Source organism: Dendrobates tinctorius, unplaced genomic scaffold (assembly GCF_039654945.1).
Source record: "Dendrobates tinctorius isolate UK_male_01 unplaced genomic scaffold, ASM3965494v1 ptg000156l, whole genome shotgun sequence".
NCBI lineage: Eukaryota > Metazoa > Chordata > Amphibia > Anura > Dendrobatidae > Dendrobates > Dendrobates tinctorius.
This window is the reverse complement of record NW_027361823.1, coordinates 12183367-12199583: the sequence shown is the minus strand read 5'-3', so window position 1 is coordinate 12199583 and position 16217 is coordinate 12183367. Positions and strand designations below refer to the sequence as shown.

The 16217-nt window shown below is 53.7% G+C and overlaps 1 protein-coding gene across 2 annotated transcripts in view; it reads right to left on the bottom strand.

The window, feature by feature from the left end:
• PRKG1 (protein kinase cGMP-dependent 1) overlaps positions 1-16217 on the bottom strand; it is a 1325447-nt gene that overhangs the window by 1291366 nt on the left and 17864 nt on the right. The gene's annotated exons all lie outside the window — the stretch shown is intronic.

The window sequence follows — 16217 nt, the reverse complement described above, 5'->3', positions numbered from 1 at the left end:
ACAGAGCAGTGACAGTGACTGCAACCGTGCTGGCATCACCCATATGCATATATGTGATGAGCGGCCTCGGGGGGAGTGCTGAGGACCGGGCCACAGAAATGAGCTGTTAGTTGAAGCTATATATCCTAGGCAGCACCAGCCATCAACCCTCTAGGAGGGATAAACTGTACAAGGTGCAAATAACGGCGGTCAAAGTAGCGCCAAGGAATGCTGAGATGTACCTTTATTCCACAACGCGTTTTGACGGCCAGATGCCATCTTCATCAGGTGGCGTCTGGCCGTCGAAACGCGTTGTGGAATAAAGGCACATCTCAGCATTCCTTGGCGCTCCTTTGATCGTGGTTATTTGCACCTTGGCATCGCCTATATGACTGGAAACCAAACTCTGCCGAGGGGAATAAAAGTCATTTGCTCCTGGCAGCAGGGCTCTCAGTACCGACCTCGCACGGTGTCAGAATGCTCTAGAATAACCCTATATTTGCAGATTTATAGCGTTATTTTACATTACAGGCTCCCTTTACTATTATAGAGGGTCTTAGAAAAAGTGATGCCTATAGAAAAAGGTTTTCCAGGACAATGCAGCGGTGTTCCTGGTGAAGAATATTTGTCTTGGAATATATTCGTAAAAACAACCCCTTTGGCGAGCCATCCTATAGAAATACAAAAATTTTTCCTGCCCATTCTTAGCTGAAACGTTCAATTGTCACTTTGCTGCAGTTGAATTCGATATCTTTCATTTTTTCAAACCAACTTTCATTTTTTCCAGTTAACTCTAGCAAGCAGATGGTGCAAAGGATCGCCGAAACCATCATAGATTCTTATTTGTCAGACAAAGCTAAAAATGAAAATTAAGCAACTATGGAATAGTCTTGACATAAAAATCTCTACCGTTTCCAGCCTACAGCTCCAATGCTGACCTCTTTGTCTCTATGGTTACTCAACATACCCTAATCAAAGAATGAGCAGAGCACCTTGCAATGTACTATGTTAATAGTGAAGTGAGCTGTTAGTTGAAAGCAAAAAATTGGTATATCTGTAATTAATATAATTTTTAAATATAATTAATACTAATTATGCCACTCATTTTCATATGTACATGCAATTGCTCGTTTCAAAGAAATAGTGCCAGCACTGGCAAGTTTCAACTTCAAGATTTTGATGTCAGAACTGACTCCACCACCTACATAAGCATAACTGAAAAAAATAAACTGGCGTATAAGTTGGTATGTGTGGAGCATGTTCACACAGGCTGTTAAACAGACAAAATCTTAGGCCAGATTCTGTATAAAGAAAAAAATCACAGCATGCATGATTTGGATCTCACTCGGCCATGCAAGTCAATGAGTCCTTGGGAGACCATCCGACAGCACTTGGATGACTCCTGGGTGCAGTCCGATTTTCACAGACTAACAGAATGGAGAAGATAGTAACAGTTATTAAGGCTGAAGGAAGACTTTAAGTCCATCTAGTTCAACCCATATAGAGAATTTATTTTTTTTCCTCTTCACATCTGAGAAAATCTGATCCCACTGACAGCATAATCTGCTTGATTCTTTCGGATGAAAACCCAAAAGTCATTATCTCAGTAAATTAGAATACTTTATAACACCAGCTTGAAAAATTATTTTAAAATCTGAAATGTATGTTCAGTAAATGCACTCGATACTTGGTCAGGGCTCCTTTTACATCAATTACTGTATCAATGCGTCGTGGCATGGAGGTGATCAGCCTGTGGCACTGCTGAGGTGTTATGGAAGCCCAGGTTGCTTTGATAGCAGCCTTCAGCTCATCTGCATTGTTGGGTCTGGTGTCTCTTATCTTCCTCTTGACAATACCCCATAGAGAATCTATGGGGTATTGTCAAAAGGAAGATGAGAGGTTAAGGTCAGGCAAGTTTGCTGGCCAATCAAGCACAGATATTGGTACTTTTGGCAGTGTGGACAGGTCCCAAGTCCTGTTGGAGAATGAAATATCCATCTCCAAAAAGCTTGTCGGCAGAGGGAAGCATCAAGTGCTCTAAAATTTCCTGGTAGACAGCTGCGCATACTTTGGTCTTGATAAAACACAGTGGACCTACACCAGCAGATGACATGGCTCCCCAAACCATCACTGATTGTGGAAACTTCACACTAGACCTCCAGCAGCTTGGTTTGTGACCTCTCCACTCTTCCTCCAGACTCTGGAACCTTGATTTCCAAATGAAATGCAAAATTTACTTTCATCTGAAAACAACACCTTGGACCACTGAGCAACAGTCCAGTTCTCTTTCTCCTTGGCCCAGGTACGACGCTTCTGCCGTTGTCTATTGGTCATGAGTGGCTTGACACAATGAATGCGACACTTGTAGCCCATGTCCTGGATACATCTGTGTGTGGTGGCTCTTGAAGCAATGACTCCAGCAGCAGTCCACTCCTTGCGAATCTCCCCAAAATTATTGAATGGCCTTTTCTTAACAATCCTTTCAATGCTGCAGTTATTCCTGTTGCTTGTGCACCTTTTTCTACCACACTTTTTCCTTCCACTCAAAATTCCATTAATATGCTTGGATACAGCACTCTGTGAACAGGAGAGGGAGGACTGGGAGCTTGCATCGCATCCAAATGGAAAACCACCCTGGGCTGAGTTCATTAATAACTGTGAACAGCCAGCTTCTTTAGCAATGTCTTTTGTGGCTTACCCTCCTTGTGGAGTGTGTCAGTGACTGCCACTTCCCCTGACGAAGTCGTCTGGGCACGGCGACACGCGTTGGGTTCTCCCAACTGTTACCCTCCTTGCACTGATGCCCCGGTATGGATTTCCCCCATGCTTTTTATCACATCTTGTTCCACATGTGATTCTCTTGCCTCCAGCAGCTGCATGGTTTGTTGTACTTACATTACTGGCTGCACTAGGATTCTTCTTTCCTTTTTTGACCTCGCCGCCGTTTTTGGTGGCTCTAATTTGTGCAGTCTTTTCATGGTTACATGTGGCTGTTGTGGTATGGGATACATTATTGCACATTTTGTGCAGTGACTCATAAGAGGCATTTTTATTTCCTTATCGCATGTTTTATGGAACTATTGGATCTTGCATGGCAGGGTTATGTGGCCACGGTGGCCGATATATACAGTGCCTACAAGTAGTATTCAACCCCCTGCAGATTTAGCAGGTTTGATAAGATGCAAATAAGTTAGAGCCTTCAAACTTCACACAAGAGCAGGATTTATTAACAGATGCATAAATCTTACAAACCAAAAAGTTATGTTGCTCAGTTAAATTTTAATAAATTTTAAACATACAAGTGTGGGTCAATTATTATTCAACCCCTAGGTTTAATATTTTGTGGAATAACCCTTGTTTGCAATTACAGCTAATAATCGTCTTTTATAAGACCTGATCAGGCCGGCACAGGTCTCTGGAGTTATCTTGGCCCACTCCTCCATGCAGATCTTCTCCAAGTTATCTAGGTTCTTTGGGTGTCTCATGTGGACTTTAATCTTGAGCTCCTTCCACAAGTTTTCAATTGGGTTAAGGTCAGGAAACTGACTAGGCCACTCCAACACCTTGATTTTTTGTCTCTTGAACCAGGCCTTGGTTTTCTTGGCTGTGTGCTTTGGGTCGTTGTCTTGTTGGAAGATGAAATGACGACCCATCTTAAGATCCTTGATGGAGGAGCGGAGGTTCTTGGCCAAAATCTCCAGGTAGGCCGTGCTATCCATCTTCCCATGGATGCGGACCAGATGGCCAGGCCCCTTGGCTGAGAAACAGCCCCACAGCATGATGCTGCCACCACCATGCTTGACTGTAGGGATGGTATTCTTGGGGTCGTATGCAGTGCCATCCAGTCTCCAAATGTCACATGTGTGGTTGGCACCAAAGATCTCGATCTTGGTCTCATCAGACCAGAGAACCTTGAACCAGTCTGTCTCAGAGTCCTCCAAGTGATCATGAGCAAACTGTAGACGAGCCTTGACATGACGCTTTGAAAGTAAAGGTACCTTACGGGCTCGTCTGGAACGGAGACCATTGCGGTGGAGTACGTTACTTATGGTATTGACTGAAACCAATGTCCCCACTGCCATGAGATCTTCCCGGAGCTCCTTCCTTGTTGTCCTTGGGTTAGCCTTGACTCTTCGGACAAGACTCTTCGGGTCGAAAACCCGTGGAAGCGCTCGAGTAGCGTGAAACGGCCGTAGTCAGCCATTTGACACACTCTCTTTCACATCCCCGACGTGACATGTAATTCAGTGTCAATAAATACTTAACGATTTCCCGCAGAGTGCGACTCTTTTCTTCTGGACATCACTACTGCTTTGCTTCGAAGTCAAGCACCCGGGAATCCTGGATGTGAGCTCTCCGCCTGCTGCCAGCCATTGATCTTATCACGGTAATAGCGGTGCCGCCCGCTCTCTTTTATTGGCATATATACATATTGGTGGTGTGCATTTTTCCATGTGCTCCCTCCTTTTCTCTTGTTCTTATTTCTATGGTTTGTGACCATTAATTTGCACCCCCGCCATGTGATATTTTTCAATATTAGCAGTGCGCCCTTACAATTTTTGTATGTCAGTGACTGCCTTCTCGACATCTCTCAAGTCAGCAGTCTTCCCCATGATTGTGAAGCCTACTGAAACAGACTAAGGGACCTTTTTAAATGCTTAGGAAGCTTTTGTAGGTGTTTTTGTTAACCATTCTAATTTACTGAGATAATGACTTTTGGGTTTTCATTGGCTGTAAGCCATAATTATCAAAATTAACAAAAATAAACACTTGAAATAGATCACTGTTTGTAATGATTCTGTATAATATATTAGTTTCACTTTTTGTACTGAAGAACTGAAATAAATTAACTATTTGATGATATTCTAATTTAGTGAAAAGCATTCTATTTATCTCCCATGTCGGATTAGTGCAATTTCTGGACATTAGATGAGTTATGTAATGGCTATTATGTACCATAGTGTATTCAACTCATAGTACAGTTTGGTAAATCTATATAATCTGTTACATGAAAAAAACTTTATGTGAAGAGAAGCATGGACAATAAATGCATCTATACTTACTGGTCAATGTGCCTAAAACCTGGAAGAAACAAAAATGAGTAGCAACCCTCCTGGGGTAGAGCAGAGCGATGCCCCCTGTACAGAGCGATGTTCCCGATACAAAGCGATGCCCCCTGTACAGAGCGATGTCCCCTGCACAGAGCGATGCCCCCTGTACAGAGCGATGCCCCCTGTACAGAGTGATGCCCCCTGTACAGAGTGATGCCCCCTGTACAGAGTGATGCCCCCTGTACAGAGTGATGCCCCCTGTACAGAGTGATGTCTCCTGTATGGAGCGATGCCCCGTGTACAGAGCGATGCCCCCTGTACATACAGAGCGATGCCCCCTGTACATACAGAGCGATGCCCCCTGTACATACAGAGCGATGCCCCCTGTACATACAGAGCGATGCCCCCTGTACATACAGAGCGATGCCCCCTGTACATACAGAGCGATGCCCCCTGTACGTACAGAGCGATGCCCCCTGTACGTACAGAGCGATGCCCCCTGTACGTACAGAGCGATGCCCCCTGTACGTACAGAGCGATGCCCCCTGTACAGAGCGATGCCCCCTGTACAGAGCGATGCCCCCTGTACAGAGCGATGCCCCCTGTACGGAGCGATGCCCCCTGTACATACAGAGCGATGCCCCCTGTACATACAGAGCGATGCCCCCTGTACATACAGAGCGATGCCCCCTGTACATACAGAGCGATGCCCCCTGTACAGAGCGATGCCCCCTGTACATACAGGGCGATGCCCCCTGTACAGAGCGATGTCCCCTGCACAGAGCGATGTCCCCTGCACAGAGCGATGTCCCCTGCACAGAGCGATGTCCCCGGTACAGAGCGATGCCCCCTGCACAGAGCGATGCCCCCTACACAGAGCGATGCCCCCTACACAGAGCGATGCCCCCTACACAGAGCGATGCCCCCTGTACAGAGCGATGCCCCCTGTACAAACAGAGCGATGTCCCCGGTACAGAGCGATGTCCCCGGTACAGAGCTATGCCCCCTGTACAAACAGAGCGATGTCCCCGGTACAGAGCGATGTCCCCGGTACAGAGCGATGCCCCCCTGTACAGAGATACGCCCCCTGTACAGAGCGATGCCCCCGGTACAGAGCGATGACCCCAGCACAGAGAGATGCCCCCGGTACAGAGCGATGCCCCCTGCACAGAGCGATGCCCCCTATACAGAGCGATGCCCCCTATACAGAGCGATGCTCCCTATACATAGAGTGATGCCCCCTGTACAGAGCGATGCCCCCTGTACATACAGGGCGATGCCCCCTGTACAGAGTGATGTCCCCTGTACATACAGAGCGATGCCCCCTGTACAGAGCGATGCCCCCTGTACAGAGCGATGCCCCCTGTACATACAGGGCGATGCCCCCTGTACAGAGTGATGTCCCCTGTATGGAGCGATGCCCCCTGTACAGAGCGATGCCCCCTGTACATACAGAGTGATGCCCCCTGTACAGAGCGATGCCCCCTGTACAGAGCGATGCCCCCTGTACATACAGAGCGATGCCCCCTGTACAGAGCGATGCCCCCTGTACAGAGCGATGCCCCCTGTACATAGCGATGCCCCCTGTACAGAGCGATGCCCCTTGTACATACAGGGCGATGCCCCCTGTACAGAGTGATGCCCCCTGTACATACAGAGTGATGCCCCCTGTACATACAGAGTGATGCCCCCTGTACAGAGCTATGCCCCCTGTGCAGAGTGATGTCCCCTGTATGGAGCGATGCCCCCTGTATATACAGAGCGATGCCCCCTGTACATAAAGGGCGATGCCCCCTGTACATAAAGGGCGATGCCCCCTGTACATAAAGGGCGATGCCCCCTGTACATACAGGGCTATGCCCCCTGTACAGAGCGATGCCCCTTGTACATACAGGGCGATGCCCCCTGTACAGAGTGATGCCCCCTGTACATACAGAGTGATGCCCCCTGTACAGAGCTATGCCCCCTGTGCAGAGTGATGTCCCCTGTACAGAGCGATATCTCCTGTATGGAGTGATGCCCCCTGTACATAAAGGGCGATGCCCCCTGTACAGAGTGATGCCCCCTGTATGGAGCGATGCCCCCTGTACAGAGTGATGCCCCCTGTACAGAGCTATGCCCCCTGTACATACAGGGCGATGCCCCCTGTACATACAGAGCGATGCCCCCTGTACATACAGGGCGATGCCCCCTGTACAGAGCGATGCCCCTTGTACATACAGGGCGATGCCCCCTGTACAGGGTGATGTCCCCTGTATGGAGCGATGCCCCCTGTACATACAGAGTGATGCCCCCTGTACAGAGCTATGTCCCCTGTATGGAGCGATGCCCCCGGTACAGAGCGATGCCCCCGGTACAGAGCGATGCCCCCTGTACAGAGTGATGCCCCCTGTACAGATTGATGCCCCCTGTACATACAGAGTGATGTCCCCTGTGTGAAGCGATGCCCCCTGTACAGAGTGATGTCCCCTGTACAGAGTGATGTCCCCTGTACAGAGTGATGTCCCCTGTATGGAGCGATGCCCCCTGTACATAGCGATGCCCCCTGTACATACAGAGCGATGTCCCCTGTACAGAGCGATGCCCCCTGTACAGAGTGATGCCCCCTGTACAGAGTGATGCCCCCTGTACAGAGTGATGCCCCCTGTACAGAGTGATGTCTCCTGTACGGAGCGATGCCCCCTGTACAGAGTGATGCCCCCTGTACATACAGAGCGATGCCCCCTGTACAGAGCGATGTCCCCTGTACATACAGAGTGATGCCCCCTGCACAGAGTGATGCCCCCTGCACAGAGTGATGCCCCCTGCACAGAGTGATGCCCCCGGTACAGAGTGATGTCCCCGGTACAGAGTGATGTCCCCGGTACAGAGTGATGTCCCCGGTACAGAGTGATGTCCCCGGTACAGAGTGATGTCTCCTGTATGGAGCGATGCCCCATGTACATAGCGATGCCCCCTGTACATACAGAGCGATGTCCCCTGTACAGAGAGATGCCCCCTGTACAGAGCGATGTCCCCGGTACAGAGCGATGCCCCCTGTACAGAGTGATGTCTCCTGTATGGAGCGATGCCCCATGTACATAGCGATGCCCCCTGTACATACAGAGCGATTTCCCCTGTACAGAGAGATGCCCCCTGTACAGAGCGATGCCCCCTGTACATACAGGGCGATGCCCCCTGTACATACAGAGCGATGCCCCCTGTACATACAGAGCGATGTCCCCTGTACAGAGAGATGCCCCCTGTACAGAGCGATGCCCCCTGTACATACAGGGCGATGCCCCCTGTACATACAGAGCGATGCCCCCTGTACATACAGAGCGATGTCCCCTGTACAGAGAGATGCCCCCTGTACAGAGCGATGTCCCCGGTACAGAGCGATGCCCCCTGTACAGAGTGATGTCTCCTGTATGGAGCGATGCCCCATGTACATAGCGATGCCCCCTGTACATACAGAGCGATTTCCCCTGTACAGAGAGATGCCCCCTGTACAGAGCGATGCCCCCTGTACATACAGGGCGATGCCCCCTGTACATACAGAGCGATGCCCCCTGTACATACAGAGCGATGTCCCCTGTACAGAGAGATGCCCCCTGTACAGAGCGATGCCCCCTGTACATACAGGGCGATGCCCCCTGTACATACAGAGCGATGCCCCCTGTACATACAGAGTGATGCCCCCTGTACATACAGAGCGATGCCCCTTGTACATACAGGGCGATGCCCCCTGTACAGAGTGATGTCCCCTGTATGGAGCGATGCCCCCTGTACAGAGCGATGCCCCCTGTACATACAGAGTGATGCCCCCTGTACATACAGAGTGATGCCCCCTGTACATACAGAGTGATGCCCCCTGTACAGAGTGGTGCCCCCTGTACAGAGTGATGCCCCCTGTACAGAGTGATGCCCCCTGTACAGAGTGATGCCCCCTGTACGGAGCGATGCCCCCTGTACAGAGCGATGCCCCCTGTACATACAGAGTGATGCCCCCTGTACAGAGTGATGTCTCCTGTATGGAGTGATGCCCCCTGTACATACTGTGCGATGCCCCCTGTACAGAGCGATGCTCCCTGTACAGAGCGATGCCCCCTGTACAGAGCGATGCCCCCTGTACATACAGGGCGATGTCCCCTGTATGGAGCGATGCCCCCTGTACAGAGCGATGCCCCCTGTACATACAGAGTGATGTCCCCTGTGTGAAGCGATGCCCCCTGTAGAGAGCGATGCCCCCTGTACATACAGAGCGATGCCCCCTGTACATACAGAGCGATGCCCCCTGTACATACAGAGCGATGCCCCCTGTACATACAGAGCGATGTCCCCTGTACATACAGGGTGATGCCCCCTGTACGGAGCGATGTCCCCTGTACGGAGCGATGTCCCCTGTACGGAGCGATGTCCCCTGTACGGAGCGATGTCTCCGGTACAGAGCGATGCCCCCTGTACAGAGCGATGTCCCCTGTACATACAGAGCGATGCCCCCTGTACAGAGCGATGCCCCCTGTACAGAGCGATGCCCCCTGTACAGAGCGATGTCCCCTGTACAGAGCGATGTCCCCTGTACAGAGCGACGCCCCCTGTACAGAGCGACGCCCCCTGTACATACAGAGTGATGCCCCCTGTACAGAGCGACGCCCCCTGTACATACAGAGCGATGCCCCCTGTACATACAGAGCGATGCCCCCTGTACATACAGAGCGATGCCCCCTGTACATACAGAGCGACGCCCCCTGTACATACAGAGCGACGCCCCCTGTACAGAGCGACGCCCCCTGTACAGAGCGACGCCCCCTGTACAGAGCGACGCCCCCTGTACAGAGCGACGCCCCCTGTACATACAGAGTGATGCCCCCTGTACAGAGTGATGTCTCCTGTATGGAGTGATGCACCCTGTACATACTGTGCGATGCCCCCTGTACAGAGCGATGCCCCCTGTACATACAGAGCGATGCTCCCTGTACAGAGCGATGCCCCCTGTACATACAGAGCGATGCTCCCTGTACAGAGCGATGCCCCCTGTACAGAGCGATGCCCCCTGTACAGAGCGATGCCCCCTGTACATACAGGGCGATGTCCCCTGTACAGAGTGATGTCCCCTGTATGGAGCGATGCCCCCTGTACAGAGCGATGCCCCCTGTACATACAGAGTGATGTCCCCTGTGTGAAGCGATGCCCCCTGTACATACAGAGCGATGCCCCCTGTACATACAGAGCGATGCCCCCTGTACAGCGCGATGTCCCCTGTACATACAGGGTGATGCCCCCTGTACAGAGCGATGTCCCCTGTACAGAGCGATGTCCCCTGTACAGAGCGATGTCCCCTGTACGGAGAGATGCCCCTTGTACAGAGCGATGCCCCTTGTACAGAGCGATGCCCCTTGTACAGAGCGATGTCCCCTGTACGGAGCGATGCCCCCTGTACGGAGCGATGCCCCCTGTACGGAGAGACTTCCCCGGTACAGAGCGATGCCCCCTGCACAGAGCGATGCCCCCTGCACAGAGCGATGCCCCCTGTACAGAGCGATGCCCCTTGTACAGAGCGATGCCCCTTGTACAGAGCGATGCCCCCTGTACATACAGGGCGATGCCCCCTGTACAGAGCGATGTCCCCTGTACATACAGAGCGATGCCCCCTGTACAGAGTGATGCCCCCTGTACAGAGTGATGCCCCCTGTACAGAGTGATGCCCCCTGTACATAGATCGATGCCCCCTGTACAGAGCGATGCCCCCTGTACATACAGGGCGATGCCCCCTGTACAGAGTGATGTCCCCTGTATGGAGCGATGCCCCCTCTACATACAGAGCGATGCCCCCTGTACGGAGCGATGTCCCCTGTATGGAGCGATGAACCCTGTACAGACCGATGACCCCTATACATACAGAGCGATGCCCCCTGTACAGAGCGATGTCCTCGGTACAGAGCGATGCCCCCTGTACATACAGAGTGATGCCCCCTGTACAGAGTGATGTCCCCTGTACAGAGTGATGTCCCCTGTACAGAGTGATGTCCCCTGTATGGAGCGATGACCCCTGTACAGAGCGATGCCCCTTGTACAGAGCGATGTCCCCTGTACATACAGAGCGATGCCCCCTGTCCAGGGCGATGCCCCCTGTGCATACAGGGCGATGCCCCCTGTACAGAGCGATGCCCCCTGTACATACAGGGCGATGCCCCCTGTACAGAGTGATGTCCCCTGTATGGGGCGATGCCCCCTGTACAGAGCGATGACCCCGGTACAGAGCGATGCCCCCTGTACAGAGCTATGCCCCCTGTACAGAGCTATGCCCCCTGTACAGAGCTATGCCCCCTGTACAAACAGAGCGATGTCCCCGGTACAGAGCGATGTCCCCGGTACAGAGCGATGCCCCCCTGTACAGAGATACGCCCCCTGTACAGAGCGATGCCCCCGGTACAGAGCGATGACCCCAGCACAGAGAGATGCCCCCGGTACAGAGCGATGCCCCCTGCACAGAGCGATGCCCCCTATACAGAGCGATGCTCCCTGTACATAGAGTGATGCCCCCTGTACAGAGCGATGCCCCCTGTACATACAGGGCGATGCCCCCTGTACAGAGCGATGCCCCCTGTACATACAGGGCGATGCCCCCTGTACAGAGTGATGTCCCCTGTACATACAGAGCGATGCCCCCTGTACAGAGCGATGCCCCCTGTACAGAGCGATGCCCCCTGTACATACAGGGCGATGCCCCCTGTACAGAGTGATGTCCCCTGTATGGAGCGATGCCCCCTGTACAGAGCGATGCCCCCTGTACATACAGAGTGATGCCCCCTGTACAGAGCGATGCCCCCTGTACAGAGCGATGCCCCCTGTACATACAGAGCGATGCCCCCTGTACAGAGCGATGCCCCCTGTACATACAGGGCGATGCCCCCTGTACAGAGCGATGCCCCTTGTACATACAGGGCGATGCCCCCTGTACAGAGTGATGCCCCCTGTACATACAGAGTGATGCCCCCTGTACAGAGCTATGCCCCCTGTGCAGAGTGATGTCCCCTGTATGGAGCGATGCCCCCTGTATATACAGAGCGATGCCCCCTGTACATAAAGGGCGATGCCCCCTGTACATAAAGGGCGATGCCCCCTGTACAGAGTGATGTCCCCTGTATGGAGCGATGCCCCCTGTACAGAGTGATGCCCCCTGTACAGAGTGATGCCCCCTGTACAGAGTGATGCCCCCTGTACATACAGAGTGATGTCCCCTGTGTGAAGCGATGCCCCCTGTACAGAGTGATGTCCCCTGTACAGAGTGATGTCCCCTGTACAGAGTGATGTCTCCTGTATGGAGCGATGCCCCCTGTACATAGCGATGCCCCCTGTGCATACAGAGCGATGTCCCCTGTACAGAGCGATGTCCCCTGTACAGAGAGATGCCCCCTGTACAGAGCGATGTCCCCTGTACAGAGTGATGTCTCCTGTACGGAGCGATGCCCCCTGTACAGAGTGATGCCCCCTGTACATACAGAGCGATGCCCCCTGTACAGAGCGATGTCCCCTGTACATACAGAGCGATGCCCCCTGCACAGAGTGATGCCCCCTGCACAGAGTGATGCCCCCGGTACAGAGTGATGTCCCCTGTACAGAGTGATGTCCCCTGTACAGAGTGATGTCTCCTGTATGGAGCGATGCCCCATGTACATAGCGATGCCCCCTGTACATACAGAGCGATGTCCCCTGTACAGAGAGATGTCCCCGGTACAGAGCGATGTCCCCGGTACAGAGCGATGCCCCTGTACAGAACGATGCCCCCTGTACATACAGAGTGATGCCCCCTGTACATACAGAGTGATGCCCCCTGTACATACAGAGTGATGCCCCCTGTACATACAGAGTGATGCCCCCTGTACAGAGTGATGCCCCCTGTACATACAGGGCGATGCCCCCTGTACATACAGGGCGATGCCCCCTGTACAGAGTGATGTCCCCTGTACATACAGAGCGATACCCCTGTACATACAGAGCGATATCCCTGTACAGAGCGATGCCCCCTGTACAGAGCGATGCCCCCTGTACATACAGGGCGATGCCCCCTGTACAGAGTGATGTCCCCTGTATGGAGCGATGCCCCCTGTACAGAGCGATGCCCCCTGTACATACAGAGTGATGCCCCCTGTACAGAGTGATGCCCCCTGTACAGAGTGATGCCCCCTGTATGGAGTGATGCCCCCTGTATGGAGCGATGCCCCCTGTATGGAGCGATGCCCCCTGTACATACAGGGCGATGCCCCCTTTACAGAGTGATGTCCCCTGTATGGAGCGATGCCCCCTGTACAGAGCGATGCCCCCTGTACAGAGCGATGCCCCCTGTACATACAGGGCGATGCCCCCTGTAGAGAGCGATGCCCCTTGTACATACAGGGCGATGCCCCCTGTACAGAGTGATGTCCCCTGTACAGAGCGATGCCCCTTGTACATACAGGGCGATGCCCCCTGTACAGAGTGATGTCCCCTGTACAGAGCTATGCCCCCTGTGCAGAGTGATGTCCCCTGTATGGAACGATGCCCCCTGTACAGAGCGATGCCCCCTGTACAGAGCGATGCCCCCGGTACAGAGTGATGTCTCCTGTACGGAGCGATGCCCCCTGTACAGAGTGATGCCCCCTGTACAGAGTGATGCCCCCTGTACAGAGTGATGTCTCCTGTATGGAGCGATGCCCCCTGTACAGAGCTGTGCCCCCTGTACATACAGGGCGATGCCCCCTGTACATACAGAGCGATGCCCCCTGTACAGAGCGATGCCCCTTGTACATACAGGGCGATGCCCCCAGTACAGAGTGATGCCCCCTGTACGGAGCGATGCCCCCTGTACAGAGCGATGCCCCCTGTACATACAGAGCGATGCCCCCTGTACATACAGAGTGATGCCCCCTGTACATACAGAGTGATGCCCCCTGTACATACAGAGTGATGCCCCCTGTACAGAGTGGTGCCCCCTGTACAGAGTGATGCCCCCTGTACAGAGTGATGCCCCCTGTACGGAGCGATGCCCCCTGTACATACAGAGTGATGCCCCCTGTACAGAGTGATGTCTCCTGTATGGAGTGATGCCCCCTGTACATACTGTGCGATGCCCCCTGTACAGAGCGATGCTCCCTGTACAGAGCGATGCCCCCCTGTACATACAGGGCGATGGCCCCTGTACAGAGTGATGTCCCCTGTACGGAGCGATGCCCCCTGTACATACAGAGTGATGTCCCCTGTGTGAAGCGATGCCCCCTGTAGAGAGCGATGCCCCCTGTACATACAGAGCGATGCCCCCTGTACATACAGAGCGATGCCCCCTGTACATACAGAGCGATGCCCCCTGTACAGAGCGATGTCCCCTGTACATACAGGGTGATGCCCCCTGTACGGAGCGATGTCCCCTGTACGGAGCGATGTCCCCTGTACGGAGCGATGTCCCCTGTACGGAGCGATGTCCCCTGTACAGAGCGATGCCCCCTGTACAGAGCGATGTCCCCTGTACATACAGAGCAATGCCCCCTGTACAGAGCAATGCCCCCTGTACAGAGCGATGCCCCCTGTACAGAGCGATGCCCCCTGTACAGAGCGATGTCCCCTGTACAGAGAGATGCCCCCTGTACAGAGAGATGCCCCCTGTACAGAGAGATGTCCCCTGTACAGAGAGATGCCCCCTGTACAGAGAGATGCCCCCTGTACAGAGTGATGCCCCCTGTACAGAGTGATGTCTCCTGTACGGAGCGATGTCTCCTGTACGGAGCGATGCCCCCTGTACAGAGTGATGCCCCCTGTACATACAGAGCGATGCCCCCTGTACAGAGCGATGTCCCCTGTACATACAGAGCGATGCCCCCTGCACAGAGTGATGCCCCCTGCACAGAGTGATGCCCCCTGCACAGAGTGATGCCCCCGGTACAGAGTGATGCCCCCTGTACAGAGTGATGCCCCCTGTACGGAGCGATGCCCCCTGTACAGAGTGATGCCCCCTGTACATACAGAGCGATGCCCCCTGTACAGAGCGATGTCCCCTGTACATACAGAGCGATGCCCCCTGCACAGAGTGATGCCCCCGGTACAGAGTGATGCCCCCGGTACAGAGTGATGCCCCCGGTACAGAGTGATGCCCCCGGTACAGAGTGATGCCCCCGGTACAGAGTGATGCCCCCGGTACAGAGTGATGCCCCCGGTACAGAGTGATGTCCCCTGTACAGAGTGATGTCCCCTGTACAGAGTGATGTCTCCTGTATGGAGCGATGCCCCCTGTACGGAGCGATGTCCCCTGTACGGAGCGATGTCCCCTGTACAGAGCGATGCCCCCTGTACAGAGCGATGTCCCCTGTACATACAGAGCAATGCCCCCTGTACAGAGCAATGCCCCCTGTACAGAGCGATGCCCCCTGTACAGAGCGATGCCCCCTGTACAGAGCGATGCCCCCTGTACAGAGCGATGTCCCCTGTACAGAGCGACGCCCCCTGTACAGAGCGATGCCCCCTGTACATACAGAGTGATGCCCCCTGTACAGAGCGACGCCCCCTGTACAGAGCGATGCCCCCTGTACATACAGAGCGATGCCCCCTGTACATACAGAGCGACGCCCCCTGTACATACAGAGCGACGCCCCCTGTACAGAGCGACGCCCCCTGTACAGAGCGACGCCCCCTGTACATACAGAGTGATGCCCCCTGTACAGAGTGATGTCTCCTGTATGGAGTGATGCCCCCTGTACATACTGTGCGATGCCCCCTGTACAGAGCGATGCCCCCTGTACAGAGTGATGTCTCCTGTATGGAGTGATGCCCCCTGTACATACTGTGCGATGCCCCCTGTACAGAGCGATGCCCCCTGTACATACAGAGCGATGCTCCCTGTACAGAGCGATGCCCCCTGTACAGAGCGATGCCCCCTGTACATACAGGGCGATGTCCCCTGTACAGAGTGATGTCCCCTGTATGGAGCGATGCCCCCTGTACAGAGCGATGCCCCCTGTACATACAGAGTGATGTCCCCTGTGTGAAGCGATGCCCCCTGTACATACAGAGCGATGCCCCCTGTACATACAGAGCGATGCCCCCTGTACATACAGAGCGATGCCCCCTGTACAGCGCGATGTCCCCTGTACATACAGGGTGATGCCCCCTGTACAGAGCGATGTCCCCTGTACAGAGCGATGTCCCCTGTACGGAGCGATGTCCCCTGTACGGAGA